This window comes from Haematobia irritans, chromosome 2, assembly GCF_050003625.1.
Source record: "Haematobia irritans isolate KBUSLIRL chromosome 2, ASM5000362v1, whole genome shotgun sequence".
Classification (NCBI taxonomy): Eukaryota; Metazoa; Arthropoda; class Insecta; order Diptera; family Muscidae; genus Haematobia; species Haematobia irritans.
Genome location: NC_134398.1, coordinates 14135338 through 14157305, shown reverse-complemented (window position 1 = coordinate 14157305; position 21968 = coordinate 14135338). Strand labels below are relative to the sequence as shown.

The following is a 21968-nucleotide window of genomic DNA, read 5'->3' as shown; positions in this document are numbered from 1 at the left end:
CCAATTGATAATTGTTGATAAAAACAGACCTCGAGCTCGTTTTTATCAACAATTATCAATTGGGAATTTTATGAATATTTAATATTCTTATTCATGTATTTACAGAGGGTATGATATGTATTGTACCCAACTGCAGGTTGCTATAATTTCTAAAACGCTCGTCCGACATCTGTCAGATTTATTCCATTCACCAGAGTTGCCAGAATTGTTTCACAAAAACCCGCTAGATTTCTCCCAAAAAGATAAAAAAACCAGGAAAACGCCAAATATTTTTTATACCAAAACTCACGGCGGAAATTATTTTTCATGTTTGGAGTAACTTTGAAATATGTAAAAAAAATCTTATTCTTTCGGATTAGATATAAAAAGCATTTTTGTTCATATTTGAATACAAAATAAACAAGTAAGGAAAGTCTAAAGTCTGGCGGGGCCGACTATATTATACCCTGCACCACTTTGTAAATCCACATTTTCGATACTATATCAAATCCGTCAAATGTGTTGGATGTTATATATAAAGATTTTTGTCCCAAATACATAAATTTAAATCTGACTCCATCTGAACAAAATTTATAATCTATAGACTTAAAATTTAAGTCGGCTAATGCCCTGGGATGGTATACTATGTTAGTAAAAAATATGGGAAACATTTTAATCTGAACCAATTTTGAGGCAACTTCGCAAAAGTGTATTTATGATTTATCGATCGATAGATATGTATTAGAAATAAAGAAAAATTTGAGTCACTTTTACAAGTTTTCCACTTAGCAGTGGCGATTTTATAAGGAAAATGTGGGTATTTTGGCCATTTTTGCCCAAATCGGAAAAACACATATATGGAAGCTACACGCATAGAAAAAATCATAAACGGCGTTGTCATTTCAAAACGTTTCGTTCATGAAAGTGAATCAACACACATGTGTTGTCAAACTGAGAACAGACGGGGTCAATCTGACAACGTTAAAATGACACCATCCGTTGTCAAAACAACAACGAGCGTTCATGATCTGAAAACGTAATGGTTACGAATTTATAAACAAAATTAAAAAAAAAAAGATTTCCGCTACTGTGACTCGAACCTATGTGGTGCGCACCATATGCGTTAACAGTCGCCTTAGCACATTGCACCACCGGCGGAGTTGCCATAACAACGTCTAACGATTATTTTAAGAACTTTTATCGAAAAAGAAAAACGAATGCCGTTCATGAAATCGTGAACGCCCGTGGGCAAAATCGTGAACATTTCGTTTTGATTTGTTGTGAACGTTTCCGTTTCATTTTGTCACCGTCCGTTCACGATTGTGGAACGCAATTTTTTCTATTAGTGTATGTATATAGAAATCTGAACCGATTTCAACCAAATTTGACATGCATACTTAGTATTTTAATTCTACTCCCTGTGCAAAATTTCACGTAAATCGGACTACAACTTTGAACTCTGTGGTCATATGACGGAAAATCGGGCGAAAGATATATATGGGAGCTATATCTAAACCTGAACCGATTTCAATAAAATTTAGCACACTTGACCACACTACTAATTGTACTCCTGGTGCAAAATTTCATCCAAATTGGGCTAAAACTCTGGCTTCTGGGGCCATATAAGTCTATATCGGGCGAAATATATATTTGAGAGCTATATCTCAATTTGAACCGATTTCAATCAAATTTGGCACACCTGTCTATAGTACTTATTGTTCTCCTGCTGCAAACTTTCAAGCAAATTAGGGTAAAACTCTGGCTTCTGGGGCCATATAAGTCCATGTCGGGCGAAAGATATATATGGAAGCTATATCTATATCTGGACCGATTTCAATCAAATTTTGCACACTTGACTATACGACCAAGTGTTATGTTTGTGCAAAATTTCAATCAAATTAGGGTAAAACTCTGGCTTCTGGTCCATATTAGTGCATATCGGGCGAAAGATATATATGGGAGCTATATCTAAATCTGAACCGATTGACTATAGCACTAATTGTTCTTCTTGTGCAAAATTTTAAGCAAATTATGGTAAAACTCTGGCTTCTGGGTCCATATCGGGCGAAATATATAAATCTAAATCTGAACCGATCTCTTCCAAAATCAATATTTAGGGGTCTATTCTGACCCAAAACATGAACTTGTGCCAAATTTTAAGGCTATTGGACTTAACCTGCGACCTGGACTTTGATCACAAAAAAGTGTTCACAGACAGATGGACTGACGGACGGATATGGCTAGATCGACTCAGGGACCCACCGTGAGCATTAATGCCAAAGACACCATGTGTCTATTTCGTTTCCTTCTGGGTGTTGCAAACATATGCACTAACTTATAATACCCTGTTCCGCAGTGTGGCGCAGGGTATAAAAAGCTAAAACCCGATTTCAGATTAAAACTCTGCATTGACTAAACTACAAGAGTAGTTTTCTTAAAAGTTCATTTTATTGATTACAAGCTTACAAAAGCATTTTGATCTATTGCATAAAATTATTCGGTGTGGAATTCGGAATGTGGCTGAAAACCTACAAGTGTCTATCGTTATATTATTATTTTAAAAATTATTTAGTTGGAAAAATATCACAGAATTTTCTACTTTACTTCCAAAAACACTGAATTCGTATCACACACTAAGAAGTAAAAGCAAATTCAGTGCTTCTACGTCAGTTTTACACTACTTTCGGATCCAAACAGAACATTTTAACTCTTTTTTTGGCAACGCATTTTTGCTGGCAGTGTTGCATTGCGTCCAAAAAGTGGATGAAAAAATAACAATACCAGAAAAGTGAAGGAAGGGTTGATTTGATCTATATCCCAGACCCAGTGGTAGGAAACTGGCTCGTGGGCTAAAGATGTCGCTAGATCGGATGGAACACACATAGAAAAATGAGATTGGACTATAGCTATTGAAGTTCCAAGAAGTACGAGGGCTCACCGATGCACAAAAACACGTAGATTGGAAAGAGCCCAGGGTTGATTCTTTTGCGCGAACGTGCCTATTTACAGAATTAGGGTCTATCCGATGAGAAGCCATTTAACATTGAACAGTTTGTGAATAAACAAAATGATCGAGGAGGTCAGCTTAAAAGTTATATCTCAAGTGCCAAAGATGGTAATGGTATGAGCCGCCATAACGGCTGATGGTCGCTCCGTGCACGAATTCATCAACAGTGGTGTCAAATTAAATGCCACAATTAACGGAAAAAATCTCCTAAATAAAGTATTGAAGCCCAGGACAGACATACATTTCAGCCACCGACCATGGACATTCCAAAAGGACTCAGCATCATCGCACTAAACATGCGTCAACCAAGAATGTCCTAAAACGGAGATTCCTCGTCATGCATTTCTACCACACAATGACCACTAAAATCTTCGGAGTTGAATCCGCTACTCTAATGCGTCTGTGGCATTTTAAAACAAAAAGGCAAAATTTTAACCAAAGATACAAAAATCTTCTGAATCGCAGAAATGCAGCACATGCGAAACAGAGAGAGATTTGGATTAGAAATATGTTGCATGGTTTTTTCAACCATGTTATTTTCTGCGAAATTATTTACTTAATTTCGGCAAGCATTTTATGTTTGGCGAGAAAACGATATTTGCGGCAAAAATGTTCCATGTTCCCCATCCAAAAATTACATTTTGCTCTTGAAACATTTTTGAGGGTATGATATTCCTTTTCTGCGTGTGTATTTTGGGAATCCCAATACCAATTCCATCATCCAATTTAATCATCCCGTTTCATCGGCTGCTGCTACATAAAGCGTTAAAAGGAAATAATAATAAATCAATGATCAAACTTCTACTCAATTTCAAGGATTTATGTATATCGTAGTCTAAAAGGCTCTTGTCCCAAAATAGATATTGCGTTATTTTTGGTCTTCATTATGTGCCCATTTCTTTCGCGAATCTTTTTTGTTCGATCAAAGAAACGGCAAAAAATGGGAAACAAATCACACGGCCAATCTGCTAACCGTCATCATGGACGTTTACTTTAAGATTCTTTGGAAAGATTTTTGCGTTTGTATTTCTACGTTTTTTTTTTCATCACATTCTTGTTCCCGTTTATAGAAACCAATCGGAGATAAAATATAGGAAAAAGGGTATAAAAGAACTTGCTTCAAGGTTATTTTTAATCACTAATCACAAATATGTTGAAATTCTTGGTCTATTTTAGGAGGATTTAATTACAATGACTCTTGGACTGGAGAAGATTGGCAAAAGATAGAATTTGTGAATTTGTTTTGCAATAGCCTTGAAGAGTATCAAATTCAGTCTGGATGAAGATCTGTTGATCTCTTCCAAAAAGATTTCAAGTATCACACATAATCGGAACATTTAATAAAATATGTTTTTTTTTTAAATAATAAAAAAAGCTTTTTGTTGGTTTTCGGTTTTTTTTATTTATTAACAATTGGGTACCTTCTGATTATAGCATTGACAGTCGATTAGTTCAATTTTTAACCCAATATCTGTTATTCCATTTTTCACATGAAGAAAGGTTTCATTCATATACTCAAAAAAAAAAGTTTACTTGGATCCCAAGATTTCAGGATTAAGAAGGATTTTGGTATTAATTGATTTTTTGGTATTCTTTAAAATAAAGTCATTTTTTGAGAAGCAAATTCAGATTTATATCTACCATTTTTTATTATTTTAATATAGTAAAAATCCAAATTATTGTGAACTTCAAAGTAAAATTCTCTATAATATTAAAAAAGTCTTAGCCTACATTTGAAGCGTTTTTATACCCTCCACCATAGGAGGGGGTATATTAACTTTGCCATTCCGTTTGTAACACATCGAAATATTGTTCTAAGACCCCATAAAGTATATATATTCTGGGTCGTGGTGAAATTCTGAGTCGATCTAAGCATGTCCGTCTGTCCGTCTGCTGAAATCACGCTAGTTTAGTTTAGGTTAGGTGGCAGCCCGATGTATCAGGCTCACTTAGACTATTCAGTCCATTGTGATACCACATTGGTGAACTTCTCTCTTATAACTGAGTGGTGCCCGATTCCATGTTAAGCTCAATGACAAGGAACCTCCTTTTTATAGCCGAGTCCGAACGGCGTTCCACATTGCAGTGAAACCACTTAGAGAAGCTTTGAAACCCTCAGAAATGTCACCAGCATTATTGAGGTGAGATAATCTAACAACCATGCACAAATTAGTCCATATCGGTTCATAATTATATATAGCCCCCATATAAATCGATCCCCAGATTTGATTTGCGGTGAGGAGCAAAATTCATCCGATCCCGTTGAAATTTGGTACAAGCTGTAAGTATATGGTATGTAACAACCACGCAAAAATTGGCCATTATCGATCCATAATTATATATAGCCCCCATATAAACCGACGCCCAGATTTGGCTTGCGGATCCTCTTAGAGAAGCAAAATTCATCCGATTCCGTTGAAATTTGGTACGAGCTGTAAGTATATGGTATGTAACAACCATGCAAAAATTGGTCCATATCGATCCATAATTATATATAGCCCCCATAATAAAATTTTTCAAAATTTTATTACTATAGAAAATTTTGTCAACATTTTATTTCTATAGAAAAGTTTTCAAAATTTTATTTCTATAGAAAATTTTGTCAAAATTTTATTCCTATAGAAAAATTTATCAAAATTTTTTTTACTATAGAGAAGTTTATTTCTATACAAAGTTTTGTCAAAATTTTATTTCTATAGAAAATTTTTCAAAATTTTATTTCCATAGAAAATTTTGTCAAAATTTTATTTCTATAGAAAAATTTCAAAATTTTATTTCTATAGAATTTTTTTTTAAATTTTATTTTGTCAAATTTTTATTTATATAGAACATTTTGTTAAAGTGTTATTTCTATAGAAAATTTTGTCAAAATTTTATTTCTATAGAAAAATTTATCAAAATTTTATGTCTATAGAAAATTTTATTTCTATACAAATTTTCTGAAAATGTTATTTCTATAGAAAATTTTCTGAAAATGTTATTTCCATAGAAAATATTCTGAAAATTTTATTTATATAGAAAATTTTCTGAAAATTTTATTTCTATAGAAAATTTTGTCAAAATTATACTTCTATAAAAAAATTTTAATAAAATTTTATTTCAATAGAAAATTTTATTTCTATACACTGAAAAAAAAGCATGCCCGGTTCCAAAGATTTTGTCTTTACTTTAACAATTTTGGTATTGATTCCGAGCCAAAGAAAATTATGGCATGTTTCAAGTAAAAACGTCTTTAAAATAAAGAGTTGAAAAATGTGTCCTATATTTTAACGAATTTTTGCTTTGTAGTCAAGATGCAAAAAGACAACAAATTTAAAGACAATTTCATTAAATTTAAAGAATTTTTTTAAATTATTAAAGTCAAGTTGACCTTAGCCCAATAATTTTTTCTTTCATGTTATGATACCCATTTCAAGTCAAATCACTTAATTATAAGGACAATACGACTTCATTGAAAAGTTTATCGACTTTTGGACAAGGAAAAAACTTTATATTAGAGAAATGCGTCTTCTATGCTAAGCAAAATTTGCATTCGTATTTTAAAGACATGAAATCTTTGACCTCACGACCATATTTTTTCAGTGTACAAAATTTTTGGAAAATTTTATGTCCATAGAAAATTTTCTGAAAATTTTATTTCCATAGAAAATTTTGTCAAATTGAATTATATACGTATTTAATCGGCTTTTTTTTGTTTAATATATATACCCCGTATGGATTACCTTACAATTTAGAAGACGGTGTTAAGAAGTTTTAAGATACTTTGCCATCGGCAAGTGTTACCGCAACCTAAGTAATTCGATTGTAGATGACAGTCTTTAGTACAAGTTTCTATGCAATCCATGGTGGAGGGTACATAAGATTCGGCCTGGCCGAACTTACGGCCGTATATACTTGTCAACTTTAGATTTAAAGATTCGATATCTCGAGTTAATTTGAAAATTAATTCTTTAAATCAAAAAATCATACACAGTCTCACATAAGTTTACATACGGTTAAAGAATTTATATTTTCTTTGTATACTCAAATTTTAGAAAATATGCATGTATGGACATACATGCATATTGGTTTTAGTAAATTAATTAATTAAGAGGTAACAAACTCAGGGGTATGTAAACTTGTGTGAGACTGTGTATGTCTTTAATGGAAAGATATTTCAAAGATATGTATCCTAAATTTAATGAAAAGAACATTTAAAGATAAGAACATTACTTTAGTTTAATAACATTTTTTTATTTTAAATAAATTTGTCCTTAATATTGTGTAAATTTTGTTTCCTAAACTTTAAACCATCGTAAATTTTTTCTACATTTCTATTAATATATTTAAAATTATATATTTATTGAAAAATTTACTTGCAACATTATTGAACAATTCACCTATGAATCTTCTAATTCCCTATAAATGGTTTTCTTATCTGTGGAAAATATGAAGTGAATTCTATTCAGAGTCATACCGATAAGATATTCAACGATATTTCATATATATAGGAAAACAAACGTGAAATAAGTTTTTTAGCTAATATATAAAAATAAAAATAGTGAAACATCAGTAAATAACACATAAACAAAAAAAATAAAAGTGAAAATATTACAAAAATAAAATATAAACTTTAAGTTTCAAGTGTCATCGGCTATGACCTAATTGTTCACAGTTCTGCAAAATCTGCAACGTTTTGTCTTCTGTGTTTGTTGTTTTAACTTGAATGATAAGCATTTTTTACCCCCAAAAAATATAAAAACACACAAAATATATGAAAAAGCAATTAATAAACAAAATAATATATTCAGACTGTATTGTATACGCCTCCCATATTATTTTTAGTAATTTTCAAAAAATTACATTAAAAGCAAAAAAACAAAAAACTTATGAATTTTTAATGCATAAAAAACGATGCATTGGTGGTCGCAAGAAATAAAACGTTCGAAACATTGGTTTAGTAAAATTTTGAATATACTTCATCACAACTTGCTTACGCGTAATACTCTTGGAGACAGCAGAGCAAAGATTATGTGTGTGTGTGTGTGTGTGTGTGTGTGTGAAAGGTCCTAGATTTAGTATAGTTATATGTGCGTAAATAATTTTTGTTTCTTTGGAGATCACTTAGTCGAGACACGAACCTGCAACTTAAATGCTAGTGAATTTTTATATTAAGGATAATTAACTCGTTTCGTAGTGCTTCAATAGACCGCAGCAAAGAATGAAGCCGACCCATTTTTGTTGGCGGCGGCTGACACAAAATTTGGCTTGACGGCTAAGCCTATATAAATTTGTCCATTCGGCGGCGGACAATTATCCATTATAAAAACAAATTGATGTTATTCGAATGGTAATGAGATTAGTTGTGCAACCAATCTTACAATCAAATCTTATCTCTTACAAAGAGAGCTTTATTTCTACACAATTGAAAAAAAAAAAAACAAAAAATACGAACATTTGAAGTTTTTAGGGCACGGAACAATTTTTTTCAAGAAATCGGATTTGTTGGGAATTAAAAATATTAATTGAAACCTTAAAAACATTTGAACTAACTGTGATATCATTATGATTTTTGCAGGGACAATTGTTTTAAGAAATATTGCTGAATATACCATTCCCATAAATTGGTATCAAAAATCCCTAAAGTGGTCCCCAAAATCCCCATAGTGGGGATTGGGGATATATTGAAAAAACGTTATTTTTACGTAATTTGCATATTTCTCAGCTGTTTACTGTTAGGATGTTGAAACCTTTTACAATTAGTTAGTGGACACATTGTGCGTTTTGGAAAACAGATCGGCTTAGCAATCGGTGCTTTGCCGAATGAGACTTTTTGAAAACAATTTTTTTTCGTTTTGAAAAATTGTCGATTTTTGGAGGAGAAGAACTCACATATACTACTTGACCAAAATGACCGATAAAAGCTTAAAACGTATCCTTATTTGGTGGTCTATAAAAAAAGGAGACAGATAGCCCTTTTATTAGGCAATTAATTACTGTTAAAAATATCGTTTTTGTTTTTGTTTGGGAGAAATCTATAAAAAAAAACTTAAGACAGAAAGAATCCCAGCAAAAAAAAGCATCGCCAAAAAAGTAGTGAAAATGTTCTTTTTGGATCCGCAAGTGGTGCAAAATTGGCACAGAAGCGATGAATTTAACATGAGCTTGTCATAGATCGGATGTCCACCATTTCAACAGCCGTTGCACTGAATTTGCATCACTTCATAAGGGGTGGTCCGAATTGTATGTTTTGGATGTGAATTATAAAATTGTGTGATATTTTGGCAAAAAAATATTTTTCATAATTTTTTATGATTTTAACTGCATTCTAACGCTTGTCTAAAACGTTTGACATCAAATATTTTCAAAAATTTTCAATTTTTCTAGAATGGATTTAGATTTTTTTTCGACAAAATTTAAATAATTGTTACCATTTTATTAATTCTTACTTTCTTTTTAGCATATTTGAAACAAAAACAAAATTCTTATTACTCGTAAATTATTCATTTTTAATTTGATTTTTCGTCGACCTTTATATTTTAATTTATATTTCTTATTAAAAATATGAAAAAAGCGAGTTGAATTGAAATTGAATCAAAAGCTGTGTAGTTAAAATAAAGAACATCTTTGGGAGAGCATTTTTGGAAGTGCTTTTAAAGTTGTGCCTTTAGAAGAACTTCCAATTTTATTGCTGGGAATGTATGTGCTTAAAAAAAAATATTTTTTTGAAATTCCAATTTGTGGACTTTACAACTTTTAATCTTAAGCACATGGAAACACATTTTTTTCTTCTAGAATTCTTAGAATTTTGTAGGGAATGCAGTTAAGAATCCATTACGAATTCACTCAAAAACGGAACTTCTAGGTTCAAAATACTGACCCCACTTGTGCAAATTTTGCAAAAAAATAAATTGTGGGGCCTATAACTTGCGATCGGTAAAAGATAATTGCACACGCAAGCAAACATTTTTGAAGAGCTTTACAAGCAAAGAAAAACAAGCAAATATGGCCGTAAGTTCGGCCAGGCCGAATCTTATGTACCCTCCACCATGGAGTTTGAGGCCATATTTCACGTACCAAATTTCAACTGAATCAGAAGAATTTTGGTTTTCCAAGAGACTCCGAGGGTCAAATCTGGTGATCGGTTTATATAGGCGCTATATATAATTATGGAACGATATGGACCAATTCTTGCATGGTTGTTAGAGACCATCTACTAACACTACGTACTAAATTTCAACCGGATCGGATGAATTTTGCTCCTGCAAGAGGCTCCGGAGGACAAATCTGGGGATCGGTTTATATGGGGGCTATATATAATTATGGACCGATATGGACCAATTCTTGCATGGTTATTAGAGATCATATACTAACACTACGTACCAAATTTCAACCGGATCGGATGAATTTTGCTACTCGTATAGGCTCCGCAAGCCAAATCTGATGGTCCGTTTATATGGGGGCTATACGTAAAAGTGGACTGATTTTCCCATTTGCAATACCATCCGACCTACATCAATAACAACTACTTGTGCCAAGTTCGAAGTCGATAGCTTGTTTCGTTCGGAAGTTAGCGTGATTTCAACAGACGGTCGGACGGACGGACATGCTTAGATCTTATCAGAATTTCACCACGACCCAGAATATATATACTTTATGGGGTCTTAGAGCAATATTTCGATGTGTTACAAACGGAATGACAAAGTTAATATATCCCCCCATCCTATGGTGGAGGGTATAAAAAGATTGGGAGAAATCTATAAAAAAAAGTTACGACAGAAAAAATGTATGTGCCTTTTTCCAAAAAAAAATTCCAATTTGTGGACTTTACAACTTTTAATCTAAAGCACAGGAAACACATTTTTTTCTTCTAGAATTCGTAGAATTTTGTAGGGAATGCAGTTAAGAATTACGAATCCACTCGAAAACGGAACTTCTAGGTTCATAATACTGACCCCACTTGGTCCAAATTTTGCAAAAAAAATAAATTGTGTGCGATCGGTAAAAGATAATTGCATAAGCACGCAAACTTTTTTTGCAGAGCTTTACAAGTTCTACCCAGCAAAGAAAAAAATCATCGAAATCGGTTCAAAATTGCAGAGTTAACAGCTAAAACAAAATTGCATACCCCCAAGGTAACCCGCTTTCAACGCCTACAGGTCAGCCCGTGGGCCCACTAGGGACCCACAAATTTGCAAACTCAAAGGATTATGTTGATAACTTTATCCGTTTCTAAAGTAGCAGAGCTATTTCCAAAAAAAAAGCGGTTTGGAACCACTGTGCGGGGGCGTCGACTGGTAAAAAATGGTAGGCGGCGACTGAAATTAGCGGCGCGACTCTACGGCTTTATTCTCTGAACCGGAGAGCTTTGCCGATATTGGTTGAAATTACCTAATCGATTTTTTATAGTGACCAAAATCGATTGATCGAATTTTAAAGAAAAACTCGAAAAGCCAAATTTCCCAAAAAAAAAAGGAAATGGTGAATATTCATCAAACCGTCCAAAGTCGAAGAGTGATTTTAAAAATCACAATACTGGACTTTTTCAAAATTTTATAAATTCGAAAAAAGCTTTTCTAAATATCGAAAAGGCCTACTTTTGGACTAATCGATTTTTTGTCGATAAAAGCGCACAAGAGTGTTTTAACAATGGCTAAAATCAACGAATTAAAGTACGAGTTGCTTGACCACCCACCTTAATCTCCTGATTTAGCCTCCCGGTGACTTTTACTTGTTCCCAAATCCAAAAAAAAATCCTTGCTGGGGGAAACCGTTTTACCTCAAATGAAGATTCAATTACAGTTGTAAACCACTATTTTTAAGACCTTGAGGAAAACTATTTTAATCAAGGTATAGAATTGCTAGAAAAGCATTGGTCTAAGTGTATTGAAGTTTCAGGAGATTATATTGAAAAATAGAAAATATTTTTGAAAAACTAACTATTCTCTTTCATTGATCGGCTAAGAAGTTGCCGAACCGCCCTCGTAGAAGAATAAAAAAATCCAATTTATTAATTGCAACATATGTCCAACCCATAAGAGTTCGCCAAGAATCACATACACACACAAACAATTTTTTTTCTGATTCAATCACCAAATTAATTGATCCAATTAATTTTTTAATTGAAATGTCTTCAATCACGAAAATGATAGTATCAATCATAGTTTTAATTGGGCATAGAAAAAATTCTTGATTAAAAAATTAATTGATTTTTTCAGCAAATTTCAATTATTTTTTAATTGATTCAATTAAAAATTTAATTGATGTTGATTGCAAAACTCAATTAATTTATTAATTAAAAAAGATAAATATTTTTAATTACTCTCTGAATTGGCTTAGAGTTTTTATTTGGATTAACAAATGATTGTTTGAAATACATTTTTAATTAAAAATTTTAAAAAAATCAGCACTTTTTTTAACTGAATTAGTCTTCAGAATTTGATTAAAAAAATAATTGTATCAATTAATTTTTTAATTAAAAATTTTAAAATTTTCAATCATTGACTTAATTAACTTAATGTTTTTACCATGATTAAAAAGTTAATTGTATCAATTAATTTATTAATTGAAAAAATTTTCAACTTCAATTAACATTTTAATTGGAAATATTTTGGTGATATTTTTTTTCTGTGCATATATGTGTTACTATTTTGTTTTTTTATTGTGAACAGCTTTTAAGCCATAAATTAATTAAGTTGTCAGTATTCAACAGAGAACAACAAAAGGCCAAATTGACGTTTCACTATATTCCAACGACAGATATGAAAGCTAAAAAAATATACAAAAAAATCCAAAGAAATGTGAAAGATAGGTAGGAAATGCGATTTTTTTTTTCGTTACCACAATAAATCATTTCGATCGACCTTGTTTCAGGAGGGTGCAAGGGTGGAGTCTCCTCCATATGCATATATATTTATAATATTCGCAAAAACAATTAATCATTTCAAAATGGCCCAATGGAAACAAGAAAAAAGATCGCTATTGGTGAACCATATAATTCATAATATTATTATATTGAAGTGATATGTTAAAAAAACGAATGGTGGTAAGAAATATTTTGTTTTTTTTTTATGAGAAATTTGCTTTACAACAATATATAATATTAAAAAATAAATTCTTAAGTTCGATCAATTGTCATGACAAATTTCTTTAATATACCAAAACTATTTGTATCAGTTTAGCACAGGCATAAAATACTTTTAAACTATTTTAAATAAAATAATTAATAAAATAATAATATCCAATATAAAAACAATATTATACACTTACATTTGTAATTTTTTTATACCTGAAAAATACAAACAATAATAATTAGAATCAAAAACAATAAATTGAAATATGGGTCATATTCACATTAAGGTATTTAAAAAAGTGAATATAAAAATCAAATGAACACGTGTTCATAATACATTTCAATGCAAGCATAGATACTTTCAAAATAACCCCCGCAAAGTTTTTATTTAAAATAAGTCAAACGAACTTTAATACATTTTTTTTTATTTCATAAAATTTGTAGTTTTTTTATAAATTTTTGGCAATAATATACAAACTTTCCGGAAACTTCCCTTCTAGATACAAAACTGTAAGCAAACTTGTTTTTCATCTCTCTCTCTCTATCTCCGTATACAGCTTCTCACATTTTACCAACCTAAAACGACATTGACTATGGTTTTTTTTTTTACTAGAACCTCCATGGTTTGCTCTTTTCTCGTATACTGAAAGCCTGCGGCAAGACATATCAAACAACAAGAAAGCCAAAATGCCAAACTTGTAGCAGAAAACTAAACGAAATGTTAGCAATATTCCAAGGATTAGTCATCAAAAAACAGGCTAACATTGATATATGAACATCTGATGGCTTAAATAAATTACATAGGTGAAGAGAGTAAGGTGTTGTTTTTTTACTAAAAAAAAAACTTCTTCTGAATTAAGAATATTAAATTAAAGTATGCCTAATTATATTATTTATTTCTATCGAAAATTTTTTCAAAATTTTTCTATAAAAATTTTGTCAAAATTGTATTTCTATAGAAAATTTTGTCACAATTTTATTTCTATAGAAAATTTTGTCAAAACTTTATTTCTATAGAAAATTCTGTCAAGATTATATTTCTATAGAAAATTTTGTCAACATTTTATTTCTATAGAAAATTTTGTCAAAATGTTATTTCTATAAAAAATTTTGTCAACATTTTATTACTACAGAAATTTTGTCAAAATTTTAAAATTCTATAGATTTTTTTTCAAAATTGTATTTCCACAGGAAATTTTGTCAAAATTTTATTTCCATAGGGAATTTTGTCAAAATTTTATTTGTATAGAAAATGTTGTCAAAATTTTATTTCTATAGAAAATTTTATTTCTATAGAAATTTTAACAAAATTTTAATTCTTTAAAAGATTTTGTCAAACTTTTACTTTTATAGCAAATTTTGTCAAAATTTTATTTCTTTAGAAAATTTTGTCAAAATTTTATTTCTATAGAAAATTTTGTCACCATTTTATTTCTATAGAAAATTTTGTCAACATTTTATTTCTAAAGAAAATTTTGTTAAAATTGTATTTCTATAGAAAATTTTCTCAAAATTTTATTTCTATAAAAAATTTTGTCAAAATGTTATTTCTATAGAAAATTTTGTCAAAATTTTATATTTATAGAAAATATCGAAATTTTATTTCCATAGAAAATTGTGTCAAAGTTTTCTTTATATAGAAAATTTTATCCAAATTTTATTTGTATAGAAATGTTGGTCAAAATTTTATTTCGGTAGAAAATTTTTTGAAAATTTTATTTTTATAAAAAATTTCGTCAAAATTTTATTTCTATAGAAAATTTTTTCAAAACTTTATTTCTCAAAAAATATTTGTCAAAATTTAATTTTTTTACAAAATTTAAATCAAAATTTTATTTCTATTGAAAATTTTGTCAAAACACGATTTCTATAGAAAATTTTGCCAAAATTTTATTTCTACAGAAAATTTTGACATAATTTTATTTCTACAGAAAATTTTGACAAAATCTTCTTTCTATAGAAAATTTTGTCAACATTTTATTTCTAAAGAAAATTTTGCCAAATTTTATATTTATAGAAAATGTCAAAATTTCGTCAAAATTTTATTTCTATAGAAAATTTTATTTCTCAAAAAAATTTTGTCAAAATTTTATTTTTCTACAAAATTTCAATCAAAATTTTATTTCTATTGAAAATTTTGTCAAAACCTTATTTCTATAGAAAATTTTGTCAAAACCTTATTTCTATAGAAAATTTTGACATAATTTTATTCCTACAGAAAATTTTGACAAAATTTTATTTCTATAGAAAATTTTGTCAACATTTTATTTCTAAAGAAAATTTTGACAAAATTTTATATATATAGAAAATGTCAAAATTTCATTTCTATAGGAAATATTGTCCAAATTTTATTTGTATAGAAATTTTGGTCAAAATTTTATTTGTATAGAAATTTTGGTCAACATTTTATTTCTGTCAAAATTTTTTTATTTGGAGAAAATTTTCTGTAAAAATAAAATTTTCAATATATAGACAATTTTGTAAAAATTTCATTTCTATAGAATATGAATTTTATATATATAGATTTTGTCAAAATTTTATTTTTATAGAAAATTTTGTCAAAATTTTATTTTTATAGAAAATTTTGTCCAAATTATATTTGTATAGAAATGTTGGTCAAAATTTTATTTCTGTAGAAAATTGTTTGAAAATTTTATTTCTATAAAAAATTTCGTCAAAATTTTATTTCTATAGAAAATTTTATTCAAAATTTTATTTCTCAAAAAATGTTTGTCAAAATTTTATTTTTCTACAAAATTTAAATCAAAATTTTATTTCTATTGAAAATTTTGTCAAAACCTTATTTCTATAGAAAATTTTGTCAAAATTTTATTTCTACAGAAAATTTTGACATAATTTTATTTCTACAGAAAATTTTGACAAAATTTTATATTTATAGAAAATGTCAAAATTTCATTTCTATAGGAAATGTTGTCCAAATTTTATTTGTATAGAAATTTTGGTCAAAATTTTATTTGTATAGAAATTTTGGTCAACATTTTATTTCTGTCAAAATTTTTTTATTTTTAGAAAATTTTCTGTAAAAATAAATTTTTTTTTATGTTAGCCTGATATCAATGCAGGCTGGTTCAATGTCCAAATCATTTAAACTAGAAATTATTACAATATTTATTTGAGCTTATTGGAAAGGAATTTTTAACAAAATTTTATTTTTATAGAAAATTTTGTCAAAATTTTATTTTTATAGAAAATTTTGTCAAATTTTATTTTTATAGAAAATTTTGTACAAATTTTATTTGTATAGAAATTTTGGTCAAAATTGTATTTCTGTAGAAAATTTTTTGAAAATTTTATTTCTATAAAAAATTTCGTCAAAATCGTATTTCTACAGAAAATTTTTTTTCAAAATTTTATTTCTCAAAAATTTTTTGTCAAAATTTTGTTTTTCTACAAAATTTATATCAAAATTTTAATTTCTATAGTAAATTTTGTCAAAATTTTATTTCTGTAGAAATTGGTGTCAAAATGTTATTTCTATAGAAATTATTGTCAACATTTTATTTCTATAGAAAATTTGATCAGTGCAATCCGCATATTCGTTAATGTTTAGAGAAGCCTCGTGTATTCTGGATTAGATTCTAGATTCTATTGTCTAATTTTTTGAAAATTTTATTTTTATAAAAAATTTCGTCAAAATTTTATTTCTATAGAAAATTTTTTCAAAACTTTATTTCTCAAAAAATATTTGTCAAAATTTAATTTTTTTACAAAATTTAAATCAAAATTTTATTTCTATTGAAAATTTTGTCAAAACACTATTTCTATAGAAAATTTTGCCAAAATTTTATTTCTACAGAAAATTTTGACATAATTTTATTTCTACAGAAAATTTTGACAAAATCTTATTTCTATAGAAAATTTTGTCAACATTTTATTTCTAAAGAAAATTTTGCCAAATTTTATATTTATAGAAAATGTCAAAATTTCGTCAAAATTTTAATTCTATAGAAAATTTTATTTCTCAAAAAAATTTTGTCAAAATTTTATTTTTCTACAAAATTTCAATCAAAATTTTATTTCTATTGAAAATTTTGTCAAAACCTTATTTCTATAGAAAATTTTGACATAATTTTATTCCTACAGAAAATTTTGACAAAATTTTATTTCTATAGAAAATTTTGTCAACATTTTATTTCTAAAGAAAATTTTGACAAAATTTTATATATATAGAAAATGTCAAAATTTCATTTCTATAGGAAATATTGTCCAAATTTTATTTGTATAGAAATTTTGGTCAAAATTTTATTTGTATAGAAATTTTGGTCAACATTTTATTTCTGTCAAAATTTTTTTATTTGGAGAAAATTTTCTGTAAAAATAAAATTTTCAATATATAGACAATTTTGTAAAAATTTCATTTCTATAGAATATGAATTTTATATATATAGATTTTGTCAAAATTTAATTTTTATAGAAAATTTTGTCAAAATTTTATTTTTATAGAAAATTTTGTCCAAATTATATTTGTATAGAAATGTTGGTCAAAATTTTATTTCTGTAGAAAATTGTTTGAAAATTTTATTTCTATAAAAAATTTCGTCAAAATTTTATTTCTATAGAAAATTTTATTCAAAATTTTATTTCTCAAAAAATGTTTGTCAAAATTTTATTTTTCTACAAAATTTAAATCAAAATTTTATTTCTATTGAAAATTTTGTCAAAACCTTATTTCTATAGAAAATTTTGTCAAAATTTTATTTCTACAGAAAATTTTGACATAATTTTATTTCTACAGAAAATTTTGACAAAATTTTATATTTATAGAAAATGTCAAAATTTCATTTCTATAGGAAATGTTGTCCAAATTTTATTTGTATAGAAATTTTGGTCAAAATTTTATTTGTATAGAAATTTTGGTCAACATTTTATTTCTGTCAAAATTTTTTTATTTTTAGAAAATTTTCTGTAAAAATAAATTTTTTTTATGTTAGCCTGATATCAATGCAGGCTGGTTCAATGTCCAAATCATTTAAACTAGAAATTATTACAATATTTATTTGAGCTTATTGGAAAGGAATTTTTAACAAAATTTTATTTTTATAGAAAATTTTGTCAAAATTTTATTTTTATAGAAAATTTTGTCAAATTTTATTTTTATAGAAAATTTTGTACAAATTTTATTTGTATAGAAATTTTGGTCAAAATTGTATTTCTGTAGAAAATTTTTTGAAAATTTTATTTCTATAAAAAATTTCGTCAAAATCGTATTTCTACAGAAAATTTTTTTTCAAAATTTTATTTCTCAAAAATTTTTTGTCAAAATTTTGTTTTTCTACAAAATTTATATCAAAATTTTAATTTCTATAGTAAATTTTGTCAAAATTTTATTTCTGTAGAAATTGGTGTCAAAATGTTATTTCTATAGAAATTATTGTCAACATTTTATTTCTATAGAAAATTTGATCAGTGCAATCCGCATATTCGTTAATGTTTAGAGAAGCCTCGTGTATTCTGGATTAGATTCTAGATTCTATTGTCTAATTTTTTGAAAATTTTATTTTTATAAAAAATTTCGTCAAAATTTTATTTCTATAGAAAATTTTTTCAAAACTTTATTTCTCAAAAAATATTTGTCAAAATTTAATTTTTTTACAAAATTTAAATCAAAATTTTATTTCTATTGAAAATTTTGTCAAAACACTATTTCTATAGAAAATTTTGCCAAAATTTTATTTCTACAGAAAATTTTGACATAATTTTATTTCTACAGAAAATTTTGACAAAATCTTATTTCTATAGAAAATTTTGTCAACATTTTATTTCTAAAGAAAATTTTGCCAAATTTTATATTTATAGAAAATGTCAAAATTTCGTCAAAATTTTAATTCTATAGAAAATTTTATTTCTCAAAAAAATTTTGTCAAAATTTTATTTTTCTACAAAATTTCAATCAAAATTTTATTTCTATTGAAAATTTTGTCAAAACCTTATTTCTATAGAAAATTTTGACATAATTTTATTCCTACAGAAAATTTTGACAAAATTTTATTTCTATAGAAAATTTTGTCAACATTTTATTTCTAAAGAAAATTTTGACAAAATTTTATATATATAGAAAATGTCAAAATTTCATTTCTATAGGAAATATTGTCCAAATTTTATTTGTATAGAAATTTTGGTCAAAATTTTATTTGTATAGAAATTTTGGTCAACATTTTATTTCTGTCAAAATTTTTTTATTTGGAGAAAATTTTCTGTAAAAATAAAATTTTCAATATATAGACAATTTTGTAAAAATTTCATTTCTATAGAATATGAATTTTATATATATAGATTTTGTCAAAATTTAATTTTTATAGAAAATTTTGTCAAAATTTTATTTTTATAGAAAATTTTGTCCAAATTATATTTGTATAGAAATGTTGGTCAAAATTTTATTTCTGTAGAAAATTGTTTGAAAATTTTATTTCTATAAAAAATTTCGTCAAAATTTTATTTCTATAGAAAATTTTATTCAAAATTTTATTTCTCAAAAAATGTTTGTCAAAATTTTATTTTTCTACAAAATTTAAATCAAAATTTTATTTCTATTGAAAATTTTGTCAAAACCTTATTTCTATAGAAAATTTTGTCAAAATTTTATTTCTACAGAAAATTTTGACATAATTTTATTTCTACAGAAAATTTTGACAAAATTTTATATTTATAGAAAATGTCAAAATTTCATTTCTATAGGAAATGTTGTCCAAATTTTATTTGTATAGAAATTTTGGTCAAAATTTTATTTGTATAGAAATTTTGGTCAACATTTTATTTCTGTCAAAATTTTTTTATTTTTAGAAAATTTTCTGTAAAAATAAATTTTTTTTATGTTAGCCTGATATCAATGCAGGCTGGTTCAATGTCCAAATCATTTAAACTAGAAATTATTACAATATTTATTTGAGCTTATTGGAAAGGAATTTTTAACAAAATTTTATTTTTATAGAAAATTTTGTCAAAATTTTATTTTTATAGAAAATTTTGTCAAATTTTATTTTTATAGAAAATTTTGTACAAATTTTATTTGTATAGAAATTTTGGTCAAAATTGTATTTCTGTAGAAAATTTTTTGAAAATTTTATTTCTATAAAAAATCGTATTTCTACAGAAAATTTTTTTTCAAAATTTTATTTCTCAAAAATTTTTTGTCAAAATTTTGTTTTTCTACAAAATTTATATCAAAATTTTAATTTCTATAGTAAATTTTGTCAAAATTTTATTTCTGTAGAAATTGGTGTCAAAATGTTATTTCTATAGAAATTTTTGTCAACATTTTATTTCTATAGAAAATTTGATCAGTGCAATCCGCATATTCGTTAATGTTTAGAGAAGCCTCGTGTATTCTGGATTAGATTCTAGATTCTATTGTCTAACCTAATCTACACTTAGAAAATTTTACGTCGTAACTACAAGTAAATTTCATAATATTGAGTAGTTCAAAATTTTACTCACAGTTAGTTAAATTTAACTATTGATGAACAAAATTAACTCAGTGGAAGTAAATTGAACTTACGGCCATTACCAGCAAAATGGTTAAGAACTCCCAATGGGTTCGTAAATGGACTGAAGCAAATATAATAATAGCGAGTACGTATTTTCTCCAACGTACGAAGAAGTTTCTCAGCGTTACTGAAATTTTACTGTGCAATATTACGGAGTCTAGTTGGGCACGAAACTTCCATTTTTAGTATAAATAAACTAACGATGAATGTCAATTCTAACAACCGTTGAGTGAATCTACTTCTAGGCGATAGTTCGTCTCCGAAACATGTGGTGGTATGGTGTTTCTAAAAATAGACACCCTTGACTGTATGTGTTAATGAATACATGCAGCCAAGCAAGAAAAGAATAAACAAAGTCACATTTGGTTGTTGATGAGTGTAAGAGCTAAGTGGCCCAGTGGATAGTGTGTTTAGTTAGAAAACTGATGGTACGCGGTTCGGTCCTCCGTCCGGACAAAAGGTAAAATTTTATAAAATGATAAAAATAAAATCTAATAAATTATTCTAAAGGATTTGTACTACAGAAGAGTAAGCGGTTTGTACTAAATATAATATGTCATGTAGAAATTGGGATCCTCCCCCTTGAGGTCCCCTTGCTGCAAGTCACCAGGTGGTCTAGGAAATCCCGAACAATAATTTTTTTGTTTTCAAAAAATGTATTATTTAGTTAATTTTTTACTTCTGAACAGTTAAATTTGAACTTGACAAAAGTTAAAACAAATTACTAACCTATAGGAAGATGTTGAACTTACTATGGGTATATGCTTCTTTAGCGACATACGAAGTTCAATATTAACACTGGTTCACTATTCTCTGAGTTCACTATTCTCTGAGTGTATATATTACTCCTAAGGGTATGTTCAGTGCTTATGACAATTAGAATATTTTGAAATTGTTAGTATTCCTCACACAATGGACTAGTCTAAGGGGCTGGCTTAACCAATTCAAACTCTAAATTTTACCCAAGGGTATGTCAGTTTAGTAGGATTTTAGAACATTTTTATATATTTCAATATCGCTATTAATTAATTTTATTTATCATGCAAGTTCATGCAAATCAAAATCGATTTCACAATTTTCTCCAAAGGCAATGCGATCATTAAGGTACGATGACCCAAAGCAACTTGCATTTCTTGCGGATCTGGTTTTGCTCCAAATTCTTGTCAGCCATTATTTTGGCAATCCTATTTTTCGGTGAGTCATGCCTTGGCAATGTTAATCGCTGATGTATACGGCATCATCACCATCATCAGCACTACCATCGACGTTGACATAATGGAAATTTTGATGATTATAGCCAAAGAAACCAACCAACCAACCAATCATCAAACAATTCCATATTACTTTGGACAAGAAAATGGAAAATTTTTCAATTCTCAGCGAAGACGAAGAACGCATTACTTCATTTATTTTTTTTTTTTGTTAT

The 21968-nt window shown here is 27.5% G+C and overlaps 1 protein-coding gene across 3 annotated transcripts in view; it reads right to left on the bottom strand.

Annotated features, from left to right (window-relative positions):
- The window catches only part of Hr39 (Nuclear hormone receptor FTZ-F1 beta), a 105186-nt gene that overhangs the window by 61587 nt on the left and 21631 nt on the right, over window positions 1-21968 (bottom strand). The window contains exon 2 of one of the 3 annotated variants that reach the window (XM_075293428.1): window positions 13235-13253. The exons of the other annotated variants lie outside the window; for them this stretch is intronic. The gene's annotated coding sequence lies outside the window, so the exon portion shown is untranslated. The remainder of the gene's footprint in view (window positions 1-13234; window positions 13254-21968) is intronic. 3 annotated transcript variants of the gene reach the window in all.